At 37.2% G+C, this 12,283-nt stretch overlaps 1 protein-coding gene across 2 annotated transcripts in view; it reads right to left on the bottom strand.

Moving 5' to 3' along the window:
• Nos1ap (nitric oxide synthase 1 adaptor protein) overlaps positions 1-12,283 on the bottom strand; it is a 294,816-nt gene that overhangs the window by 59,952 nt on the left and 222,581 nt on the right. The window lies entirely within an intron of this gene.

The raw sequence follows: 12,283 nt of genomic DNA, 5'->3' as shown, positions 1-12,283 counted from the left end.
ATTATGTTTCTTTGCAGACAATGTATTTTCTCTCCAGATTGTTCAAAATATTTTGTTCTTACCATTCTGCAGTTTCATTACTATGAATCAAGAGTTGAAAAATCAATTTCTTTTGATTTATTTATTTATTTTTTAACCTATTGAATAATCCTTCTTCTCAAAAGGAATGTATTTATTTTTAAAGTCATAAACACATATGCAAGGCCCTGGGTTTGATCCCCAGTACTGAAAGAAATAGTCCTTCTCTTAACAGTGTAACTTGTATTCTTTCTTTTACTTTTTTTTGTTTGTTTTCATCCCCTAGGGATTTTTTTTTATTGGTTGTTCAAAACATTACAAAGCTCTTGACATCTCATATTCCATACATTAGATTCAAGTGGGTTATGAACTCCCATTTTTACCCCAAATACAGATTGCAGAATCACATTGGTTACACATCCACATTTTTACATAATGCCCTATTAGTAACTGTTGTATTCTGCTACCTTTCCTGTCCTCTACTATCCCCCTTCCCCTCCCCTCCCATCTTCTCTCTCTACCCCATCTACTGTAATTCATTTCTCTCCTTGTTTTTTTCCACTTTCCCCTCACAACCTCTTATATGTAATTTTGTACAGCAATGAGGGTCTCCCTCCATTTCCATGCAATTTCCCTTTTCTCTCCCTTTCCCTCCCAACTCATGTCTCTGTTTAATGTTAATTTTTTCTTCCTGCTCTTCCTCCCTGCTCTGTTCTTAGTTGCTCTCATTATATCAAAGAAGACATTTGATGTTTTTTAGGTATTGGCTAGCTTCACTAAGCATAATCTGCTCTAATGCCATCCATTTCCCTGTAAATTCCATGATTTTGTCATTTTTTAGTGCTGTGTAATACTCCATGGTGTATAAATGCCACATTTTTTTTTATCCATTCATCTATTGAAGGGCATCTGGGTTGGTTCCACAGTCTAGCTATTGTGAATTGTGCTGCTATGAACATCGATGTGGCACTATCCCTGTAGTACACTCTTTTAAGGTCTTCGGGGAATAGTCCGAGAAGGGCAATAGCTGGGTCAAATGGTGGTTCCATTCCCAGCTTTCCCAGGAATCTCCATACTGCTTTCCAAATTGGCTGCACCGATTTGCAGTCCCACCAGCAATGTACAAGAGTACCCTTTTCCCCACATCCTCGCCAGCACTTGTTGTTGTTTGACTTCATAATGGCTGCCAATCTTACTGGAGTGAGATGGTATCTTAGGGTGGTTTTGATTTGCATTTCTCTGACTGCTAGAGATGGTGAGCATTTTTTCATGTACTTGTTGATTGATTGAATGTCCTCCTCTGAGAAGTGTCTGTTCAGGTCCTTGGCCCATTTGTTGATTGGGTTATTTGTTATCTTATTGTTTAATTTTTTGAGTTCTTTGTATACTCTGGATATTAGGGCTCTATCTGAAGTGTGAGGAATAAAAATTTGTTCCCATGATGTAGGCTCCCTATTTACCTCTCTTATTGTTTCTCTTGCGGAGAAAAAACTTTTTAGTTTAAGTAAATCCCATTTGTTGATTCTTGTTATTAACTCTTGTGCTATGGGTGTCCTATTAAGGAATTTGGAGCCCGACCCCACAATATGTAGATCGGAGCCAACTTTTTCTTCTATCAGATGCAGAGTCTCTGATTTGATATCAAGCTCCTTGATCCATTTTGAGTTAACTTTTGTGCATGGTGAGAGAAGGGGATTCAGTTTCATTTTGTTGCATATGGATTTCCAGTTTTCCCAGCACCATTTGTTGAAGATGCTATCCTTCCTCCATTGCATGCTTTTAGCCCCTTTATCAAATATAAGATAGTTGTAACTTTGTGAATTAGTCTCTGTGTCCTCTATTCTGTACCATTGGTCCACCCGCCTGTTTTGGTACCAGTACCATGCTGTTTTTGTTACTATTGCTCTGTAGTATTGTTTGAAATCTGGTATCGCTATGCCGCCTGATGCACACTTCCTACTTAGAGTTGCTTTTGCTATTCTGGGTCTTTTATTTTTCCATATGAATTTCATGATTGCTTTATCTATTTCTACAAGAAATGCCATTGGGATTTTGATTGGCATTGCATTAAACCTATAGAGAACTTTTGGTAATATCGCCATTTTGATGATGTTAGTTCTGCCTATCCATGAACAGGGTATATTTTTCCATCTTCTAAGATCTTCTTCTATTTCTCTCTTTAGGGTTCTGTAGTTTTCATTGTATAAATCTTTCACCTCTTTTGTTAGGTTGATTCCCAAGTATTTTATTTATTTTGAGGATATTGTGAATGGGGTGTTTTTCCTCATTTCCATTTCAGAAGTTTTGTCGTTGATATACAGAAATGCCTTTGATTTATGCATGTTGATTTTATATTCTGCCACTTTTCTGAATTCATTTATTAGTTCTAGTAGTTTCTTTGTAGACCCTTTTGGGTCTTCTAGGTATAGAATCATGTCAGCCACAAACAGTGATAATTTAAGTTCTTCTTTTCCTATTTTTATGCCTTTAATTTCTTTCAACTTTCTAATTGCTCTGGCCAGTGTTTCGAGAACTATATTGAATAGAAGTGGTGATAGAGGGCATCCCCGTCTTGTTCCAGATTTTAGAGGGAATGCCTTCAATTTTTCTCCACTCAGAATGATGCTAGCCTGAGGCTTAGCATAGATAGCTTTTACAATGTTGAGGTAAGTTCCTGTTATCCCTAGTTTTTCTAATGTTTTGAACATAAAGGGATGCTGTACTTTGTCGAATACTTTTTCTGCGTCTATCGAGATGATCATATGGTTCTTATCTTTGAGTCTATTGATGTGGTGAATAACATTTATTGATTTCCATATGTTGAACCATCCTTGCATCCCAGGGATGAATCCTACTTGATCATGGTGCACAATTTTTTTTGATGTGTTTTTGTATCCGATTAGCCAGAATTTTATTGAGGATTTTTGCATCTAGATTCATTAGAGATATTGGTCTGTAGTTTTCTTTCTTTGAGGTGTCTTTGTCTGGTTTCGGAATCAGGGTGATGTTGGCCTCATAGAATGAATTTGGAAGAGCTCCCTCTTTTTCTATTTCCTGAAATAACTTGAAAGTATTGGTATTAATTCTTCTCTAAAGGTTTTGTAAAACTCCGCTGTATACCCATCCGGTCCTGGGCTTTTCTTGGTTGGTAGTCTTTTGATTGCTTCTTCAATTTCATCCATTGATATTGGTCTGTTCAAATTGTGTGTATCCTCCTGACTCAGTCTGGGCAAATCATGTGACTTAAGAAATTTATCAATGTCTTCACTATCTTCTATTTTATTGGAATATAGGTTTTCAAAATAATTTCTAATTGTCTTCTGTATTTCTGCAGCATCTGTTGTGATATTGCCTTTTTCATCCCGTATGTTAGTAATTTGAGTTCTCTCTCTTCTTCTCTTCGTTAGCATGGCTAAGGGTCTGTCGATCTTATTTATTTTTTCAAAGAACCAACTTTTAGTTTTGTCAATTTTTTCAATAGTTTCTTTTGTTTCAATTTTGTTGATTTCCACTCTGATTTTAATTATTTGTTGCCTTCTGCTACATTTGCTGTTGTTTTGCTCTTCCTTTTCTAGGGCTTTGAGATGAAGTGTGAGCTCATTTATTTGTTGGTTTTTTCCTTTTTGAAGAATGACCTCCTGGCGATGAATTTCCCTCTTAAAACTGCTTTCATTGTGTCCCATAGATTCCGATATGTTGTATCTGTATTTTCATTTATCTCTAAGAATTTTTTTATTTCCTCCTTTATGTCTTCTGTAACCCATTGATCATTCAGTAACATATTGTTCATTTTCCATGTGATGTAGGATTTTTCCTTCCTTCTTTTATCATTGATTTCCAGTTTCATTCCATTATGATCAGATAAAATGCATGGTATTATCTCCACCCCTTTATATTTACTGAGGGTTGCCCTATGGCATAATATATGGTCTATTTTTGAGAAGGATCCATGTGCTACTGAGAAAAATGTATATCCATTTGATGATGGTTGATATATTCTATATACGTCAGTTAAGTCTAGGTTATTGATTGTGATATTGAGTTCTATAGTTTCTTTATTCAACTTTTGTTTGGAGGATCTGTCCAATAGTGAGAGAGGTGTGTTGAAGTCACCCATAATTATTGTGTTGTGGTCTATTTGATTCTTGAACTTGAGGAGAGTTTGTTTTATGAATGTCGCAGCACCCTTATTTGGTGCATAAATATTGATAATTGTTATGTCTTGTTGGTGAATGGTTCCTTTTAACAGTATATAATGTCCTTCCTTATCCCTTTTGATTAACTTAGTCTTGAAGTCGATTTTATTCGATATGAGGATGGCCACCCCTGCTTGCTTACGAGGACCGTGTGCGTGGTATATTTTTTCCCAACCTTTCTCCTTCAGCCTGTGTATGTTTTTTCCAATCAGATGTGTCTCCTGGAGGCTATGTCGCTTTATTGGAGAGTTTAAGCCATTAACGTTTAGAGTTACTATTGATATATGGTTTGTACTTCCAGCCTTGTTTGATTATTTATCTTTTTTTAAAATTTAGTTTGTTTCTCCATGATTAGCTTTCCCCCGCCCTCTGTCTTTACTGAGGTACTTCCCACTGTTGGTTTTGGTTATTGTTTTTCATTTCTTCTTGTGTAGTGTTTTGCTCAAGATGCTTTGCAGTGCTGGTTTTCTGGCTGCAAATTCTTTTAACTTTTGTTTATCATGAAAGATTTTTATTTCGTTGTCGTACCTGAAGCCTAATTTTGCTGGATACAGAATTCTTGGTTGGCATCCATTGTCTTTCAGTGTTTGAAATACATTGTTCCAGGATCTTCTCGCTTTCAGCGTCTGTGATGAAAAATCCGTTGTTAACCTTAATGGTTTACCCCTGAATGTAATCTGCCTTCTTTCTCTTGTAGCTTTTAATATTTTCTCTTTGTTCTGTATATTGGATATCTTCATAACAATGTGTCTTGGTGTTGGTCTACTGTGATTTTGCATGCTCGGTGTCCTGTATGCATCGACAATTTGTATATCCGTTTCCTTTTTTATTTCTGGAAAGTTTTCTGTAATTATTTCATTCAGAAGGTTACTCATTCCCTTGGTTTGAATCTCTGTACCTTCCTCTATCCCGATGACTCTTAAGTTTGGTTTTTTTATGTTATCCCATATCTCTTGGATGTTTTTCTCGTGATTTTTTACCAGCCTTTCTGAGTTGGCTAGACTCTTTTCAAGATGATATATTTTGTCTTCATTATCTGACGTTCTGGCTTCTACTTGCTCCACTCTGTTAGTGATACTCTCACTTGAGTTTTTAATTTGGTTTATAGTTTCCTCCATTTCTAGAAAACTCTATCGCCTGATAAAGATGCTTATTTGCTTCTTTTATCTGTTTATGTAATTCATTTTCAATGTGTTCTTTCACTGTTTGAATTTGCTATCTCATATCCTCTTTAAGATTCCATTCCATCTGTCTAAGGTATTCCTTGAGTTCTTTATTTGGCCATTTTTCTGATGCCTCTAGGTCCTCCTGAATATTTAGGCTGTCCTGCATTTGTACTCCTTTTCTTCCTTGCTTTTTCATGCTGCTCATGTTACTTCTTATTCTGTTTGACTGCTGAGTTACTGTTTACTCCTATAAATTTATTTGATGCTGTCGCAGCCGGTTTCAATGAAGTTATCTCCTCTGCCGCATTCTGGTGAGGTCAGTTCTGTGCCATGGTGGTATCCCATGCAAATGGTGACAGTTCGTTCCCTTTGCCGGGTGACCAATGCAACGGGTGGGTCCTGACTGGCTCTCCCAAGCCCTGTCTCAATCCTGTGGCCACTGCCTATGAAGGCTCGATTGGTGTTAACCTCCGCAGGTTTGGCTGTAAGTACAAACCAGTTGTTTCAGCGGGATCGTTTAGTGCTGAGTCACAGCGGTTTGTCTGCGAGACACAGACAAACGGGAGCTTGAATTCAGCCGATCCGGGCTTGGTGTGTATTCTGAGAGGCCTAGACTGTTCTCCCCAGATCCATGTCAGCTCAGCATTGCCTAGTGATCCTGAGCAAACAGCATTTAGATGGTTTACGACTCCCTATGCCCACGCAGCTGAAGAGGTCAGAGACTTGATCTCTCCGCGCCCGCCACCATGTTGGATCTCCTCTTTTGATTTATTTTCCTCATAATGTGACGTGCTTCTGATGATATTCATCTTTCCTGAGTTTTGCCTGGGCTGGTCATTTAAGTCTACCAAACTCTCACTTACCTTAAAATGTAGTTTATCCTATATTTTGAGATATCAATTTTATAATAAAAATTAATTACAGGAATATGAGTGAATGGATTTGTCTCAGAAGGTGGACAATACTGAGCAAAATCTTGGTAGTCAGTTTTCAACCATTTACTAGCTTTGTGACTATGGGAAAGTTACCTAATGTAACTGAAGTTCAATTTCTTCATCTTAAGAATGATAATGATACCACTCAGGGTTTGCTATCAGGATTAAGTGATGGAATGATCAAGTTCTATCTAACTACATTCTTTAAGGGTAAACTATGTTCTAATAACAATTATCAATTTATTGCTACTCAATAATATGTGTTATGATAATGTATAGCATTCCTTTAAGTATATCTCCTGTAGAGTAAGGGTGATATTAAATTTTCTCTGTAGAATGGAGGGATGCTATAGAAGGAAAGGTTTCCCTTGGTCCAGCTGCTACACAGATGGTCAGCAGCACAGTAACAGAACATCTCATAGCATTCTGTCCCAGCCATGTGCCCAGAACACACAGTCCCTAGAAACCTCAGAATACATGCCCAATCTGGTAATCACTCCCAAAATAAGACACTGATGTTCCAGGTCTCCCATTCAGAGTCATCTCAACTCTCTCTGCTAGCCTGCCCTCTCCCCACCTCGTTCATCTCTCTTGGCTCTCCAAATGTAGACATTACATGGTCCATGCCTCTCATCTACACTACACCCCAACTCCATTTGTGTGCCTACCCACCAGCTGTAGATCACCTGTACTTGGTCCCTAGAGGGTTGCTTTCTATTTTTCCAGCATCTGGGACCAACTCTGGTCTAAGAACCAAGTAAACTTCTTTGCCGTATAATAACTGCAGTCACACAATGAAATCTGCAGGGCATCTTGGGAATGGGTTCTTTTTCTAAGTTTGTTCTTCCTGGATACTTGCCTTCTCTTTACATTTTACAGGCACTCTTTTATTATAGATTAATAATTCTTTCAAGAGAAATTACTTCTGTTTAAATCACCTTGTGGTTTCTGCCTCCTGATAGGGCCCAGACTGATGTACCAACATTTCCTCCAGTGTCTAGCACAATGAACAATGATGTGTATTAGCTGTCCATGAACTTCTTTCCTCCCTTCTCCAAACAGCTCTGAGTAACTGTGTGTTCTGAAATTAAGAGGTTTGGAAAACTATAATGAAGGAAGGCTTCAGGACCTTAGGTTGACTGAAAGGAAATAAAAATAAGATGTACATATTTGTAGTCCCAGAGGTAAAAACTAGAATAAATGGAAAACAATTATATAATTAAGGAAATATGATTTCACTTAATGAAGAACACTGCAATAGCAAATAATTTCAGAGAAATAGAGTATCCTGTAATGGTGGGGAAAATGGCCCACATGAGCACCAGAGTGCTATTATCCTCTTAAAATTTCATGATTTTAGAAGTTATCAGAGGCTGGGAGAAGGGGGATGTTGGGGAGTTATTTCTTAATTGGTCCAGAATTTCTGTTTGGAGTGAAGAAGTATTGAAAACAGATAATACTGATGGTTGTTCTAGTTGATAAATGAAATGAACACCACTGATTTGTACATCTAAAAATTGTTAAAATGGAAAATTGTATGTTTTGTGTGTTTGTGTGTGAACACAATGAAAAATCCATGATTGCTAAGTGTAGTGGTGCATGCCTAGAAAATTAGGAGGTTGAGGCAGGAGGAACATAAGTTCAAGACCAGCATAGGCAACTTAGCAAGACCCTATCTCAAAACAAAAAATAAAAAGGGTTAGGGATATAGCTTGGTGGTAAACAGTTCAACCCCCAGTACTCCACCCCCCTAAAAAATCCACAATTCTATTATTCCAGGTGGGGAATGAGGAAGATTTAATTAAAATTTGACTTAATAAAACCCAAATCTTCATTAGTGACGTGAAAAAAAAGCATTTCTTTGAATAGGAAGAATAGATTTACCATAGAGGAATTTGACTAAAGTGAACACTTCAGAAATCCAGTGTGTTATTAAAAAACATAAGTAATTTTGTGTCCCTCAGAACCACTGCTAAATCAAACCAGAGATGTTCCCTAAGGGCAGAAAAATAACCATACTGAGGAAAAGTTCATTTATAAATGTTACCATATTATCATGATGATAAATGTTCTCATTAATAAAATGGAACATATACAGTTTAAGAAAAAAGTTCCTTTTTGTCTACCCATACACATAAATATACAAGTTCACATGTATATAGACAAAAACACTACAATTTAATACCTGGAGGAAAAAAAAACACCTGAAGACTGAAAATATACTGGTTAAAGTTCATTTCTTTATTCACAAACATAAGTTGGTAAATTTTGATTTATTATAAAAAGACATTCACAAGACATCTGTAACCAGAGCACCTGCTGTGTGAGTCTGAGGACCAAAGAAAAATATATTTAAAATTGTCTTTGATGTATTCCTCCTTAAAAATACATATTTCTTTTTGTAAGTGGATAGATAGGGCTGGGGATGTAGCTTAGCGGTACAGCACTTGTGTAGCATATGCTAGGCAATACAATTTGACCATACAAGTATAACTAATTGATTTTTAACAGATGTGAAAGCGTTTCAGTGGAGAAAGAACACTTTTTCAACAAATGAGGCTGGAAGTGGACCTTCACTGGTGGTGGCTGAGGTAGGGATGTGGCAGAGGGGGAAGGGCAATTTTGATCTACCCTCACATCATGTAAAAAAAAATAATCAAATTGTAGCATACACCTAAACATAAAAGCTAGAACTATCACACTTCTAGATGAAAACAGAAAATACTTGTGACCTTGAGCCAGGTAAAGACTTCTTAGATATGACAAAAGCACAATTCATTTTTTAAAAAAACTGATAAAATGGACTTAATAAAAATGTAAAACACTTGCTCTTCAAAAGACACTATTAAAAGAAAAGACAAGTAAGACTTGGAGAAAAGGTTTTTAAGTCATAAATATGACAAAAGTTATATCCAGAGTTTACAAAAGACTCAAAATTCAATTATAGGATATGGGGTTTAGCAAGGGGTAGATTGTGGAAGGATGGGAAAGAAGGACTGCAAAAGAACACTAGGAAACTTTTGGAGGTAACAGAAATGCTCACCGTTTTGACTGAGGTGAGTCTCACAGGTGTGCATACATCAAAGCTTAAGAAATTATTCATTTAAAGATATTTGATTTTGTATGCCAAGTATACCTCAATAAAGCTGCGTAAAAATAAAATAAGCAACTTGTTTGGGATAAATAAAAACTGGGAAAGTCTTTTCTCTCAATCAGGGACAAGAAAAATTCAACTTATGACCAGCATCTAACAAAGAGGTCATATATATAATGGTGCCACGATGAAAAATAAAAACAAAAACCCAAGATAATCTTTTACAAAATTCAAAAGATAGAGATTTGTCTATTTCCATTTTTCAAGCCCAGTTCTCATGCAATCTGTTTCTTAAAACCTTTTCTCATCACTCAAGTAGAAAGTAATTGTTCTCTTTTGTGAATCACTATACCACTCATGGTAATTTTCAGACATTAATTCAAGGCATCTATCCACCCACCCATTGCACATTTATTAAGTATCTCATATGATCCAGTGTGAGCTTAATACTAGATATGCAAAAGTGAAAAGTACATAGTTCTTCCCTTCAAAAGCCTCATAGTCTAGTGGCAAGAGTGACATTTTAAATAAGTAAGTAACAGTAATACACTGTGTTATTCAGCTCCTGCACCACTGTGACCAAAAGACCTGGCAAGAACAATTTAAAGGAGAACAAGTTTTTTTTGACTCAGTTTTAGAGGTTCAGTCTATGGTCAACTGACCCCATTCCTCTGGGCCCAAGTTGAGGCAGAAAATTGTGATGGTAGGGCATAGCAGAGGTAAGCAGCTCAGGACATGGTAATCAGGAAGCAAAGCAGAGCTCCATTGACCTGGGACAAAATATAAACCCCAAAGGCACATCATCAGTGATCAACTTCCTTCAGCCACAATACCTACCCACAGTTGACACCCAGTTAATGCATCAGTGGATTACTCCACTGATTAGGTTAAAGCTGCTCTATTCTAATCATCTCACCTTTGAACCTTCTTACATTGTTTCACACATGAACTTTTGGGTGATATCTCACATCTAAACCATAACAAACAATGAAGTTATTTTAAGAAACATTGAAAAGTACAATAGGAACCAGGTGCAGTGATGTAAAACTGTAATCCAAGAAATGCAGGAGGCTGAGGCAGGAGGAGCACAAATTCAAGGCCAACTTGGGGAACTTAGTGAGACCCTAAGCAACTTAGTGAGATCCTGTCTTAAAATAAATAATAAAAAGGGCTGGGGATGTAGTTCAGTGGCAGAGTGTAGTTCAGAACTGAGAGAGAGAAAAAAAAAAAGTACAACAGGAACATAGAGGAGGAAACTTACTTTGTCAGATGCAATGTCTTATACCACAGTGATTTATTCAGAGTCCATTTCCCTACTGGAATAAAACTTCCTGAGAACAAGGGCCCGTGACTTAATCACCCAGCATAGTACCTGGTGTAAGTCTTTCACACAAATATATTTTTCAAATGAATTGAAATTCTTTCACCTACTCTTCAACTAGAAGGCAAGGTCACCCATGTTGCCATCTTCACAGTTGAGTTCCAAACCTTACCTATTTTGTCAACAAAGTCATGGCAGTAATCTGAGAGGAGACAAAAGGAGAAGCTAAGTCTAGGTTCGCCAATTTCCAAAGAAATGGCCATTCTCCCCTCAAAAACAGGAAGAAGGATGGTAGAGTGCTTGCCTAGCATGTGCAAGGCCCTAGGTTCAATCCAAAGCACCATAAAAAAATAAAAAACAGGAAGGAGGCAAGAGTTTAAGCGGGGTGGGGGGGTGGGGGGTTTGGTCTGCAGAGACCCAGTGCAGAAGAATAACACCCAGGTTCCGAGGTCCTGCCCTGAATCCCAGGACAGCCCTGACCTTCTTCTGTATGTTACTGCTGTCTGGTATTCTTCTGACATAGAATACATATGAATGGTAGCCATCTAATCTCTATAGGAATTATAATAGTCACAGCCAGGCTTGGTGGCACATTTCTGTAACCCCAGTGATGTGGGAGGCTGAGGCATAAGGATCACAAGTTCAAAGCCAGCCTCAGCAATATAGCTAGGCTATAAGCAACTTAGCAAGACTCTGTCTCAAAATTTAAAAAAGAAAAAAAAAGTGTTTTTTTGTTTTTTTGTTTTTTTGATGGGCTGGCATATAGGTCAATAGTAAAATGCTTTGCAGTTCAATCCTCAGCACCAAAAAAAAAAAAAAAAAAAAAAAGAATTCATACAAATCTCATTGTGAAAGCAATTTCTGGGTATGTATCCATTCAATCTACTATAATGAAATATCACAAACCAGGTGGCTCAAAACAATAAAAATTTCTTTCTTATTGTTCTGGGGACTGGGGAGTCCAAGATTAAGGTACTGGTAGATCCAGTGTCTGCTGAAGGCCTACTTTCTGGTTCACAGATGTGTCCTCACATGGTGAAAAGGGCAAGTCAGCTGTCTGGAGCTTCTTTTATGAGGGCACTAATCTTAAATATGAGGGTTCCACCTTCATGACCTAATCACCTCTGAAGTGTCTAACCGCCTGAAGTCTCACCTTGTGAGTAAAGATTTCAACACATGAATTTGGAGAATAAGATAAACACCCAGAAATTATATTTTTTATTTTCTGCTTTCCCAAGTGATCTCAAGTCCTTTATCTAGGCTCAGTTTCCTAAGGGGCAGAAAGAAGAGAACACGGTGGGAAACTGAGAGCACAGGGGGATGGGATAACCCAGTAATCTCATTTTATCATAATCAACATGTAAGCAATTACAAAATTTCAGTTAGGATAAAACTAGCACAAATTTAAAGGGTCTCTGATTATAACAGAGAGATCTAGATTAAAAAACAAGAAGAAATCTTTCATAGCTCCCTTAATACAATTTAATACAGTCAGAAAAACTTTCCATCCTAAAGATAAGGCAGATTTATTTCTTATACTTACATTTACAGAG

The sequence above is a fragment of the Callospermophilus lateralis genome, chromosome 7, assembly GCF_048772815.1.
Source record: "Callospermophilus lateralis isolate mCalLat2 chromosome 7, mCalLat2.hap1, whole genome shotgun sequence".
Taxonomy (NCBI): Eukaryota; Metazoa; Chordata; class Mammalia; order Rodentia; family Sciuridae; genus Callospermophilus; species Callospermophilus lateralis.
This window is presented reverse-complemented; position numbering and strand designations above follow the sequence as displayed.